Genomic DNA, 14,647 nt, shown 5'->3' with positions numbered 1-14,647 from the left:
TCTATATATCAGTAATGAAAATACTTTAATAACATGCATACTGATTAGGCACTCTTTATTAGTTTTAAGTAAATTACAGGTTTTGCAGAAAATGACAGCATCATTTTCCTTCTTGTTTGTCAAGACCTTCATAAGACACTTAATGGACCAAATCTTTGTTCTGCATTAGGCCAAACAGTCTTATGAAAGGGGTGGTATTACAGTTCTCATTAATGAGGAAAAGCCATAAATTCAGCTGTTTTCAAGATATTTTAAGAATAAAAATACATGTTTTAGCCATAAGTGTTTCAAAACTCTGTGCTACCTAAATCGTTTGCCCCAACAACATTTACATATTTTTACTTTTTAAAATTCTTATCCCGAACTGTCTAGGGTGTACCCCTGCCTTTCACCCAAAGAGAGCTGGGATAGGCTCCAGCAGATCCCTGTGACCCTAAATAGGAATAAGCAGGTATAGATGATGGATGGATGGATGGATGGATGGATGGATGGATGGATGGATGGATGGATGGATGGATGGATGGATATTCTCATCCCTGCAATGATTTTTCTTTTTTCAGCACTTTATAGTACTGACTGACTTGACTCAGTGTTACCCTCTACAGGAGATCAACTGCACTTTCAGCATAATAGTATGACATGCAACACATGCATGTGGGATTTCAGGCATAAACACATTCACTTAACATGTACACAAAAAGTCAAAAGTTTGGACACACTTTCTCATTTATTTCATTCCAAACTGGTAGTGTACATTACATTTAACGTTTTGATGCTTTTATCCAGAGCCAGGTGCCAAGTACTCAACAAAAACTACCTTAACACTCAGTTCAGTTTACTATCATTATACAATGCATAGTACGGCAGTGCTTTTCAGTGCATTTAAATAATTGTGCTTTGGCTACATACCATCTTACATAATCAGAGAAAAGATTGTACCATAAATATATTGTTCATATCATCCCATCAATGTGGAGCTGCCTTATAGCCCTCAGAGGCATACTGCATATTTATGACAACAAGCCTCAGCTGAACATAGATCATGTGTGTCAGGCACAAGTGAAAAGCAAAATAAAAACACTTTTATATTGTTTTAGGTTCTTTCAAATCTTTGAGTGATTTAAAATGTATCACCTTCTCAGAACATTATTGAGTAGAGACATAAGTACCTATACATGCATCAGTAGTCAATCAATTTCTGTGGGTATTATTAGATTAAATACTACCAAAGCCGTCTGTGCAGCCCTGTCTTGATCCTACAGCTTCTGCCAGTAGACCTGTGTGCCACAAGGTCGCCTCTGTCTGCCCTCATCATTTGGCAAGACAAGACACAGGGGAGAGATTTCAGTCAGTTCTCTTCCATTAATGTCACATTGCAGAGTGTTGCATCAATGTTCAGCTGAGGAAATTTCACTTGCTATATTCTATAGAAAAGGCCATTTTCATGTCTTTTTAGGGTGTGTCCTATTTCCTGTCTTCGCTGATAGCTTTTCAGTAAAGTATTGAATATTAAGATATTAAATATTGCAGAATATAGACTTTAAATTTTTAATGAAGTCGCATTCATGCTTTTTACTCATCAACAAGTCTGTCAAAATTGAATATGGACAGATTTGTGCAAACTTTTCAACAGCTGATTATATGTGAGAGTACTGCAGAGTATAAAGAATATGCAGTAGTACATGTGCTTAGTATTGATGCAGAGTTTGCAACCTGTGACTTCTCAAATACAGTATATACTGTACATACTTTCACTTCAACTCATTGTAGTTTACGCATGTACACAACTCGTGGAGAGTCCAGTAGCAGTAACCAGATGATTATGGGTGCAGTGTTAATTTATGCAGCAGTTCACAGCCAGTGATTTTCCAGTAGCATGCCAAGTGTCATCAAGGTCAGCAGTAGGCCACTGCAGCTTTGTAATAGGACACTCCATGCTGAGCAGGGGAGGAGGAGCTCTGCAATAAGAAAATATAATGCAAGTTCAGGAGGCGGAGCATTTTGTCCAGTAGCCACTCCCATGTTTTCTTTTTGCATGTAAAGTAATAAGCTGGGTTTAGACCGTCCTGAGACAGGTTAGTTTTACCCTACTGATGATGTGTTGTTGCAATAGTAATCCTGTAAGTATGTATAATGTAATGTAATGTAAGTATACCTGTGGTAAACAATGACCAGAAGCACAAACTTACTTTTCTCAACTGTTGAGGTTTTCAATGCCGGGCCTAATTCAGCCTGTTTGATGTTGCAGGTGAAGTTGGTTTTGCCATTGGGCAGGTTTTTATACAGCAGTCGACAGATGTTGCCTGGAAAGATACGTACTTTGGCACGAGCCTTGAGTGAGGGAGGTTGCTCTTCATCTGGATCAGTGGTGTCAAGGACTTTTTCACCCATTGTGTATTTGCAAAATGCCTCTGGTGACTCAGCGGAAAGTGAATATTTGCAATCCATTCTGAGATGGTGCTCATCTATGGAGCAGTAGGTCAACTGTATCACCTTCTGAGCTGACGCAAAGCCTGTGTGCATGATCAGATGTCATCCAAACCCATTAAAACACACACATTTAGAAATTTTATGCATGCTCACTGATACCAGAAACTCACTTCTCAGATGAGAAAAAAAAAACATTCACAGTGAAGGAACAAAACAAGCAAACATTAGAAAAATGTATTATAAACATTATGTGAACCATAAATAATCTTACCAAAGAGTAAAATTGTGATAAGAAAGAACATTCTCATAACTTTCCTAAAAAAAAAAAGAAATTGGAAAAACCAGTCAGCACAAACTCACTCCAGGCAATTACTATACAGCAGAACCAAACAGGCAGCCTAGTTATTTTACTTTCATGTCGTTACATTATCGAGGTCCCAAACAAATAAAGCTGACTATGCTATAAAGAGTGGGGTCAGATTTCAGGGACATACTACATTTCTGCATTGTAAATTTGAACCCACGGAGGTTAGTGTGGAAAACTCATGGTATTGTATTGCTGACCAACTTAGTACAATATTGCCTCACTGTTTGCACTGCAAAGAGATGAACTGCAAACTTCGCTGGTCAAGTGCCAACACTGACGCATTTCTGTGCATAACCTCTCTAGAGAATATGCATTTTCTTTCTTGTAATTAAAATGATAAAAAAATCATAAAGCAGTTAAGCTATTGTTTGTTTGAGTGAATCCCCACATCTTCATTTAAATATTCGCTTTAATGCTGATTCCTGTGTTTAACCTAACATTTCATTCTCAATGAGAGACAGAAGGATAACAGTTCTGTATGACACGATTCCATATTTTATCTTATCTCAGACTTAGAATATATTAGTATATGAATCAGTCTCACCTCGTCTGATGCAGTTTGAGCTTTCCTCAGTGCTCTGCAGTGTGATGCCAGGGGTAGATACAGTAGAGGTCGGCTTATAGAAGAAACATAGAAGAGGGAGGGAGTGGGACAAGAGAGAGGGAGGGGGAGAAAGAAGGTGGGATAAAATGCTGCTCCAGTGGACTCTGGGGACATTTCTCAGTATATTATGAAGATTTTTTTTTTTTCACAGATTTTTACCCTCTGTTTTACCAGAGTATATGAGCTTGCATGACAATACACAGACCGCTTGTCCCACATCAGAACCCAAAGATATCCAGCTTTTAACACATAAGAACCCGTGGTAGCAGAGCTTTCACAAATGCTGTAGTGGAAGGTTTCTTTTTACAGCATTCTCCTTGACCTTACCTTAATGAAGTCCCTCAGTGACATCTACTGAACATCCTGGTGCAGTCATGTGACACTGTGGTGAATTTGGGTACCCGTGATATTATTTTAAAAAACTGCGGTGTTTCTGATGCCGTTGTTGCATTAGGTTCTTCTGGGTTAATGACATAAAATCAAGAAATTGTAAAAGGTGCAATCAGAGAATATGTGTCAGATTTTTGACAATTACCAAAATTGTAGAGTAATCCATTAATCCTTTGATCATTGCAACTCTAAACCAAAGACATGATCATGTAGAATAATATAGAATATCACCAATGTTATGACATTAGCCAACTTTAATGGCAATCCATCCAGAAGTTGTATATTTACAGTAGTGCAGCGTCACCAGTATCAGCAAGTGAGTTAGTGGTCTGGTGGGTTATTAGGTTTGGCATGCGGGTGACTAGATCAGGCCCCTTTATTGCCTAGCTTCAACAAACATATACACAGCCACAACAATAGCACTATATAGTTTAACAAATACATAATGGGACATGAAATCTGTACCTGCTAAGGCGATGTAAACGACGTCACCTAAAACACTGGGAACAATTAGATTTTCATGTTCTCAAATCCACTGGAATTAAACCCACAGTATCCTCTCACTGTAACCACTGCATCCTCTGTATCCTCCTCACCCTGCTCATCCATTTTGTGAAGGTCCTTGCTAGACAGTTTCCGAAGTGCCATAATGAAGCAGTCTCCCAGGACACAGGCAGAAGTGTTGCAGAGGTTTCTGTAAGACACAAACTGCGAATGAAAGCAGAGGATATCTGTCATTTTATTTTGGATCATAAACTTATTATAAATGCGTGTCTCTTCCCTTTTGACCATCAAAAATAGATAAAACATTTGTAGTGATCCCCACTGTTCCTCTGCTGGATGCTGCTGCTGATACACTGCAGTACTCTGGTCTACTCTATTACTCTAGTATGTATTATGGGTACTGTATGATATTGAACTACTATCAAACTGCACTACCTTTTAAAACTGTGGATTATACACTCTTCTGATACTTTCCTCTCAAGAACCACAAATAAACTGTACAGTTTCCATGTTTGCACGTTTATTTTCTAGTGCTTATCTTTCGCTTAAAGAAATACTGTGACCTGTGCTGGGGTAACTGCATTACTTTTACTGTGTCATGACTGTCATAAACATGTCATGATAAACCTGCCATGCATATTCTCTGACACTGTATAGACACTGTCATTGTTAAATCATCCATCCATCCATCCATCCATCCATTTTCTATACCCGCTTTTCCTGGATCAGGGTCACGGGGATCTGCTGAAGCCTATCCCAGCTCTCTCTCGGGTGGAAGGCAGGGGTACACCCTGGACAGGTGACCAGTCCATTGCAGTGCCACATATAGACACACAAAGACAGACAACCTCACACACTCATACTCACACTCACTCCTACAGGCAATTTAAAGTCACCAATCAACCTGACATGCATGTTTTTGGACTGTGGGAGGAAACCAGAGTATTGTTAAATCACACTTATATAAAAATAGACAGGCCCTGTATATGTGACAAATATGGAGTTTTTACTTTTAAAGTAACCTGTGCCTGTACCTGTGCTGCTAAATAATAATCACCCAATGATACAGTGTCAAGATATTTCATTTGCAATGTCTTAGCTGAACTGGTTTTGAACTGCAGGCAGATCCAGTTGGATACATTAACTCACTGTATGGTGTACACTTCATTTGTTGTATTTACTTTGTTACTCTGTTTAAATAAAAGCATTTTAATTATTTTTTTTCAGACTGTAATCATAGATCAGATAATAACATAATACTGCCTTTTATGTTAAGAAACCAGTTACATCTGCCTGATGTTTCTGGAAACAAAGTTAATGAGTAGTTTATTATTAAAAAAAAAATTAAAAAAAAAGAGGAGAAACTTATTTTTTATTACTTGTATACCGTCACTATAATTAAAGTGCGCAGTTGATTTGAAGTTTACGGTAATTGCATAATTACGGTAAAGCTCACACCTCGTCCTTATGTCCATCCGACAAACGGTACATTAAACAGCATTTTACATAAGTTAATTTATTAATTATGTTGTGAATTATGAAGAGCTTTAGTGAGCTTCAGCTTTTTGGTGTAGCCTACTCAACACAAAGGAAGAGGTACATCCGGATTTCAAAGTAAAAGCGGATATAGGAATAGTGTTTAAATTTAATTTTAATGCAATTGATGTAAACTTCACATAAACTGTCGACTGCTGTGGCCGCGCAAACGTTACTGACGGATGGCATGACCGCGTTGTTCCTGGGACCAAATATCAGGTCAGACCGTCTGTCTCATCTGCTGAGGAAAACATAAGGGTTAGACACATTTTCAGCTTCTGTCTTACCCATTTCACCCGGTTTAATTATGTTTGTTGCTGTTTTTGATGAGTGCTGAGATTTAAGCGTTAAATGCAATATAAATAAAACTAAATTGGAGGATTTTCTTTCTGCATGTGTCAGAAACATCTGCATGTCTGTCCCACTCTTTGACCAGTGACAAGGACACGATGTGCGCATATACAGTGAAGGAAGGCTCAGAGCTTTGCTGCAGTGAGAAGACACTGCATGGGCGTAGTCTTGCCTGCATTTGGGCTGCAGACAGTGCTGCATATTCAGGCCCGTTATTGAGCTAGTGCAAAGCCTACACAAGCTGTATGTTGTGATGCAATGCCACATAACCCAGTGCAGTTTGCGCTTGTAGGTGCGGGGCCAGCGGTTTTCTGCTTTAATCACTGATGGTGTTCACTGATGGCTGCATGTTCAACTTTCTCATGATGTCCCATGTTGATCACTGCCAGGCAGTAACGTGGAGTGAAGGTGACTGATCTGACCGGACTGATACCAATCGCCATGGAGCTGCAGCTGTTCGCCACGGCCTGTCTCCTCTTTGCCAGGATAATGATAACTCACCAGACTCAACCTCACAGTAGGCTGTGTAATTCCTCTTCTTCTTCTTCATTATTATTATTATTATTATTTGCTTCTGGATCATCAGTGTTAAATTGTCTCCAGACCGCAGAGAATTTTCACTTTAAAAAGAAATGTAAACTTATAGTAACGCCAGAGCAAAGATGTCATTGCACTATACATCAGTAGAGTTTCATTGAGTTATGTAAATCAAACGTCGATTTACAAGTTAGTTTATTATACTAGTGCTTTATTAGGCTAAGTTATAATTGATAATAGCCTGTGAGTGGGACATGACAAGGAGGTGAGACTGTGGGTTTAAATATCTGCAAAGACTCAAATAACATATAATATATATATATTGAGTTTTAATAATTGTTTGAATTTGCTGCCATAGAGTCTCTCCTAACGGAAATGTTCGTGTAGTTTTGGCTTTATGTTTGGGATCACTGTCCTGCAACAAAGTGAATCGTCTCCCATATTACAGCTTTCACATCTTAATTATCTCTCTTCCAGGGAACTCTGTGTCAGCATTTTTCTTCACTCCGCGTGGACCTCAGATGTTTCCATGTCTAACTTACCTGGAGCGAAATGTCAGGGTGGACTGTGAGTTCCCTCCCACCTATGAGGTACCCGGGCCTTACTGTGAGTATCGGCAGGACAGCCGGCTGGTGGGCAGCACCTACCCCAACGCTGTCATCTACGTGTCCACTGAGGATCGCAGGAGGAGCAACGTCAGCCTGGTCTCTCCCACTCTGTGCCGCCTCACCTGGGCCCCGATGGCTGATGAGAAGCCTTACACATACACCTGCAGGGTTTACCAAGGCAGCAGCTGGAAGGAGAATAGTATGGCTGTGCATCACAGTGAGTAGAGTTTACTTCAGCTTCTTATGTGTTTTCCCCAAATGCCACTACACCCCCGCCTTAAACTCACCTTCTGCTCTGTTGCAGGAATCCTTCCAATCTGCTCTGCAATAAGTGTAATGTTCAGGTCTGCACCCTGGCTTTTGTCGCTGGTGATGTCACTTCCTGTGGCTGTTGGTCTCCTGAGTCCATAAACTCAGGCGTGAAACTGGACATTTTCACATGAGTTTTGAGACACTTTGGCTTGACGACTGAAGGCTGGTGGATTTTATGTAATAGACCTTATGGTCACCACTGTACACTGAACGCTTTGCTATCAAAGGGGAAAGGAAATCTTGAGGATAACAAATCAAAGGCAGTGCAAACAAAAGCAACAGTATTCATTTTCTATTATAATAGAGTAGATTACTGACAGTTTTTAAAATAATTGCCTAGATTAGGTCTCCCATGATACTTATGGGCCCTATCAATAAACTCACTTTTTCCATATAAAAATTATTTCTGTGGTTTTGTATTAAAACTTTTCAGCATTGTATGCTTTTCTTAATTTGGATTTCGTTACAGCCACACCAGTCATTCATTTACATGAATAACAGTAATGTATAGCTGGTCAAACACTGCCTTTCCTGCCAGTAGAGTACATCTCAAATGATCTCAGTACCTTTAAACTGAATTAAAACAGTAACTGTACACTGGATACCATCTTAGGTTCACCTGATTATAGCAAAGCAAAAAAATATATCAGAGTGCAATATAATAGTTATTTTCCTTTGAACAGCAAAAAGACAAATATGTAACATGATTGGGGGAGAGGGGGAATCACTCAGTGTTCAATGCTAATCAGCCCAAAAAGGCATGTAAAAGGTGTGACTGTTGAATGCAAAGATTTGCAAAATCTGTTTAGTTATGTGGATGAGGTGGACGCTTTAGGTCTACAGCCTGCAGCTGAATGAGTAATGTTTTTCTTCTGCAATAACTAGTAATAAATAATGGACAGGCAATGCGAAATAGTACGGTGATGAGAAGAGATGATTGTTGCACACAGGAAATAGTCACTATGATGTTTAAATTAGGTGTTAAGTACGCACGTGTTAATGTTCATAGTGTGTCGTAATAAACACAATAGAAACTTTATGTTTCAAAGCTGCTTCAATTTTAGCATTTTATGTTTACAGTGTAGACGCTTTCACACATATTTAGAGCCTCTAAGCTCTTTGTGCTGCTTACATACTTCAACTTCCAAATTTTTTTACTTCAATGTCAAAAATTTTCGCCCTCATCAATTTTTTGGTGCTTTACTTCTTGATATTGTTTGGAAAATAGTACTTGAAATAAAGGTGTTCTTCTATTTTCCAAATAGGCAAATCAGTTTGTTATTTACTTTCTGTACCTCAAACAGTGTGCTGAACGCTATATCAGAATTATAGTAACAAATAAACTTTATGCACAATTAATTTTTTCCTGTTTTCTCTCTACATATCTATGAAATGCACCTGTGCTGCTACTTCAATTATTCAATAAAATCAAAACTTAGAAGTATATTTTAAATAAAGAAAATATTGTCAAATTTGTGAAGTGTGTAAAAAAATTGAAAGGAGTGTCACACATTTACAAACAAACAGTTGTCACTCAGTCTTAAAACTACTATTTGCCCAGTGCATGCCTGCATAAAATCCAGTCCAACAGACCCCACCTAACAATAGCAAAATCAGTTTAATGTGGATACCTTGCACATGCCTCCCTCTTCCACTAGATGTCATTAAAGCACTTGAGTCGCAGTGTCTGTCAGGTTTGTGGTGGTGCTTCCAGTTTTTGTCCTGCAGGGGGAACTCTTCATCAAATCTAAGTAATATTGCAGAAGTTCTGCATTTTTAACTTTAATGTGAGAGATGTAGGCTGTAATTTTTGGAGAACTCATCATGCATGCCAAGTGAAATCTTAGATGGACTCTTGCACTGAAGCATTGAAATGCAGTCTGTCTCTATGCTGTCTGTAAACTGCACTGCAAAACCAAAACGATGTCACTCACAGCAAACACGTGAACAATAGCAAAAACTGAAGCTGAAGTCACTTCCTGTGATAATAAGGGGTTCAGAGAAACCAGGGGAAATATTTTCTGTGTGGAAATGACATGGGCTCTCAGTACAAAGGAACAAAAAAAAAGTCATGTCTTCCTGTCATCACAAATAACCTTTACTTTACTTTCCTTTACCTACAAAAACCCCATTCAATACAGACTGTGTGCCCTTCCTGCAGTTTGCTAATGCTAAACTGCTAAACAGTATTAAGTATAAATTGCAATAACTGAGATTACTACTTACCCCATACACATTTGAGAAATACCCCATAATGCCTTCCGTGGATGTGAAGGTAGCTGACATTTCACACCTCTTTAACAAAAGGTCAGTTTTTACACACTTTTACAGCTGACAACAAGTGAGAGGCAGCGTACAACCCGAACATGTCTCCAGTCTGTCACAGGGCTGAGACATGGACACAAATGCTCACATTCACACCTAGAGACCATTTAGAGTCCAGTTAACCTGACGCCAAACTGCATGGACTGTGGGAGGAAGCTGGCGTACCTGGAGAAACCCCACACAGACACACAGACATGGGGAGAACATGCAAACAGCACACAGGAAGGCCCTGTGGTCGAACATTCACACTGTTATTTTAATCCATTTCATTTTATAATTTGTTTCATTCATTTAATAAGCAATACAATATATATGAACAAATAGAGAGAAAATAAATGTTATGAATGAAAAGGAGCAGAAAGAAGTATAAACATCTTGTGAATTACCAAACTTTAACTTCTGGAGTTCTCCAACAAAAAGAATCTCATCTGCCATCAACCATCTTCTTGTCTAAGTCTGTCCTCTCTGTATATATTCTTTCTGCTTGTGGCTGAAATCTAAATTAAACATTCAGTAGCTTCCTACCACATGAACAGTTTTGGAGCAGTTGCAACCATGTGATTCTGTCCTGACTCAGTAACCCTGAGTTGCAGGTAACCAGAATTTCTTGCATCCATATGACCAACCTGATTTCCTCTGTTTCCTGTTTAAGCATCATGTGATGGGACAGAGCAGCAGGCTGCTGCGAGGTTAATCTCATCATGAATTAATCTTCATCCTGGTCTCCCTGTGAGAGATCCAGAGATGCTCTGCATCTCTGACACTGGGTGTGCATGTGCATATTGTGTTTTATATTAGCAAAGCTCCAATGGCCCAAACCACCTAATTTTCTGGCTTTGTGCCTGGGCCATACTGATAAATTAGTCTGGCCCCCGCTTGCTGTGCAGTCCGTCCTGACCACCGGCTCCCCCTGGGAGAAACTATTGCAAAAGATCCACCTTATTTATACAAGCAGTTATCTTCCACTCCATGCTGATATTAATACAGTTTTGTTGGTTTTTCTATGAGTCAATTAGGTGCATTAACCAAAAGTGGAAACACAGCAAAACAACTTTGAACCAATCATATGATGTGTATTACTGCTGAATGATTTACATTTAGAGTCACAAAGACAAATGTTTCATATTTCACATTTTTTTAACAATTCCCTAATGATTTATAAAATATTGTTGCCATACAGCCACAGGCCATAATTCATGCAGATTAAATCTCTATTCAAAATCTCAACGTTTTACATCAAGGTTTTAAACTTGAGGACAATAATGTAGTTCAGGTCAACATAAAATAGGTACAAGAGTGGTATTGATTTCAATTAAAAGTCACCAGTTTTACAGACAATTAATGCAATGCACAATATTATGCAAATAGAGTGAAGTAGATGTAACACATTTATTAATACATGTTAATATATGTTATGAATATTGACTTTTACTGAGCAGTGCTTTTTAAAACCCGTTCTGAACAGAGGGTAGCAATCAAAGTTAGAAGACCTATTCTAAAGAAACACATCTGCATTTTCTTCTTAGAAAAGCAACAACAGATGTTGCTTAGTTTACTTTAGCCAATCTCAGGTAAAAGCTGACAAATTAACACATTTTATCTTATCTAGTAAAAATGTAAATATGACAGGCTTTATGGGGACTAGGAGCTAGGCTAGCAGTTTCCCACCCACTTCCAGTGTTTATGCTAAGCTAAGCTACCCCTGTCACAACTTTTAAAAGATTTGAATAAGTTTGCAGAAAAGTTTTTTTTTATTTGTTTTTAACTGGGAAGGCGATCAGGCGATTTAATTCACTAATATCTTTAGTAATTGCAGATGGCAGACACATATTCTCCATGTTCACTTATATGGTCCAAAAAAATGGTCAATATTTGATCAGGAGTATGTACTTTTCATTATAATAACATCATTAATAACTACTACTTTATTAATTATATAGCTTTATGAGAGCACAGTAGTTTTGTATCCAAATCCACTGGCTCTGTATTTTCCCTTGTATTTCATCTGAACACACAGTAACTATTGGCAGGGAAACATATTTCCCAAAACATTTAACAACTTAGCTAGGTCAAAGTTAGGTCATATGGATATTTCAGTGTGTTTTGTAACCAAAGAGACTGATAAGACATGCTCCATTTAAAAAGAACAGGTGGCAGTGGAAACCCTCACTCAGCCACCCACCACCCACAGAGGTGTGGGTGGCTGTGAAGATGGCTGACAGTGTGTTAATGTAAAAAAAAAAAAAAAAAAAAAATTTTAGAAGCAAATGAGTAATTTAAGAAGCGTACAGTACATACCTTTAAATGACACCTTTGAGATATGCTGCTGGGAGGACTGAAATTAGCTGTCAGTACTGATAAAGAAAAAAAATCTTAACTGACAAAAAATGTGCAAATATTGTTGAGTAATTAAAGTGAATATTAATGTCTTGTTTCCTATTAGTTATCTAAGTAATTAGGATTGTTATATTGCAATTAAACTGATTAGAAATGTTTCTATATACAAGAGACTGACTATTGTGGCTTGTTTTCATACAGGAAATGAACCTGCTATCACTGAGAGCAAGTCTGTCATGCTTGACTGAACCCGTAGTAGGAAGAAACCCTGAGACACTAAAACAACCAGCTTTCTGTCTTTTTCCCTTTGATGTTTTATTAACAATTTCAAATTCATTTTCTTGGCTGTTTGGATAATGGATATTTCCTACAAACGGTAAAATCTATTAACCAAACTGGTTTTGTATAATAGCACAGAAACAGTTTATTCGATTTATTTATATTTTATAATGTTTTTATGTTTTTGCTGTTTCCTGGAAGTAATTCTCAAACTGTGGGTTGTCATGGGTTGCAGGCTGTTCATGTTTCAAACGCTTGGCTTAGCCAGCAGCTACATTTTATAGTGTAGATGTGAACTCCAAGAAAACTAGTTTAGTTTTCAAAACTATTGATCTGAAGGGCTATGCCATCTTGCGATTCCACCTTGAAAGTCCCATTATTTTCTTTGTTTATAGCTTTGTTTAGGGGGAGTCACTAATTTAAGGAGATTTTCCACACAAAAACAGCATCACATGGAAACACATCAAATGCAACGTGTTTGCACCACAGGCAGCTATTTTACGCTTGTATTTTATAAATCATGAAATCTACAACACGACTTGCATAAATCGTAATCAATATTTGATGCTGTATTTTCATTATGTTCATGTAGAGGTGGAAAATAAAGAAACAACAACTGACCCAACTGGCTATTTATGAAGAGCAGATATTAAAACTGCAACAGGGAGAGAAATCTGGTCATTTGCAATGAGCAGAAGCACCTTAAGACAACATGTTGTATGACCTTGTTTGTTTGAAACATACTGAGGCCTTAAGAGGCTCAACCTGTTCAAACTAAGGTCTCCATTTACAGTATATGTTCCTCCCCAGCACCACATACCTTCTGTTAAAGCCTCAGTGCAGGAACCCAGGTCACAACTTATTCAGGGCCAGTTAGCTGAGAAACTGTAGAGACTGAGTCATAGTTGGAAGGAACAAAATGTGTTCAGATAATGATCAAAAGTCATGGAGAACTTTTAACTGGGGATCTGCCTTGGGCTGATAACCTGGAAAGTAAAAGACAGAAAATATGTGATTATGAGCTAATATAATGTGAATCAACAACAATACAGCTCATTCATTTATTGCACTTCTCACGAGTACATGTTCAGATGTTATTTGTGATAACAACGGCATGACAACGGTTAGTTTTTAAGAAAGACTTGCGCAGACAAACCTTTATATAAGCTGTGAAAGTAAATTGTGCTTGCTGGGTCATGGAATTAACACTGATGAAGTCAACAGTCTAAATGAGCCAGAACTGAACTACTGTAAAAAAAGTAACAGGTTTATCACTGATGGTGATATGATTTAAGATATCTGCACTGGTGACTCATTCAGGGCCTGTCTCACACTTTAGGGGGATGTTTTCTGAAGTTTATTTAAGAACAGCTGAACTCTTGTTATGTTTCATGTACAAGATTCATATTTAACCAGATTGTTTCTATTCTTTTATCATTTTACACGCCATTATTGACCTGTCATGGCTGTTGGGGATCTGGATGAGAGTGTGTGGGCTCCACCTGTGCTTAATAGTGGATGTCCATCCTGCAGTGAGCCTCATTCCTCACAGCCAGCCTCAGTGCTTTATTTGTAAATTGGCAAATAAGTAACAATAAAAAACAGTTTAAGTTTTTTTACATGGAAACCCAACAAATACCTTGTGAGCAAGCACTAGGCGACTGTTAGAAGAAAAACTCCCTTTAATGGAAGACACCTCCAGTAGAATGGGGCTCAGTCTGTGTAGCCATCTGCCTAAACTGGTTGGAGTGAGTGGATAGAGGAGAGAGAAAAGAACAGCAAAACTAAACAACAAATAAACACCAAAAACCAAAACCATTCTACTTTTGGAAACTCTGGGAACCACAAGCAGACCTGCACTCTGAGAGCGAAGTGCTCTATTGGGATGATGTGGTACTATGAGGTCTTTAGGGTATGAAGGAGCCGGCTCATGAAGGGATTTGTATGTGAGGAAAAGGATTTTAAATTCTATTCTGGATATGACCAGGGGCCAATGAAGAGAATATAGAAGAAATATGATTTCTCTTCTCTTTTCTTTCTCTTCTCTCTCTTGATTTCCTGTCATTC

This window comes from Mastacembelus armatus, chromosome 14, assembly GCF_900324485.2.
Source record: "Mastacembelus armatus chromosome 14, fMasArm1.2, whole genome shotgun sequence".
Classification (NCBI taxonomy): domain Eukaryota; kingdom Metazoa; phylum Chordata; class Actinopteri; order Synbranchiformes; family Mastacembelidae; genus Mastacembelus; species Mastacembelus armatus.
Note: the sequence above shows the minus strand (reverse complement) of the source record.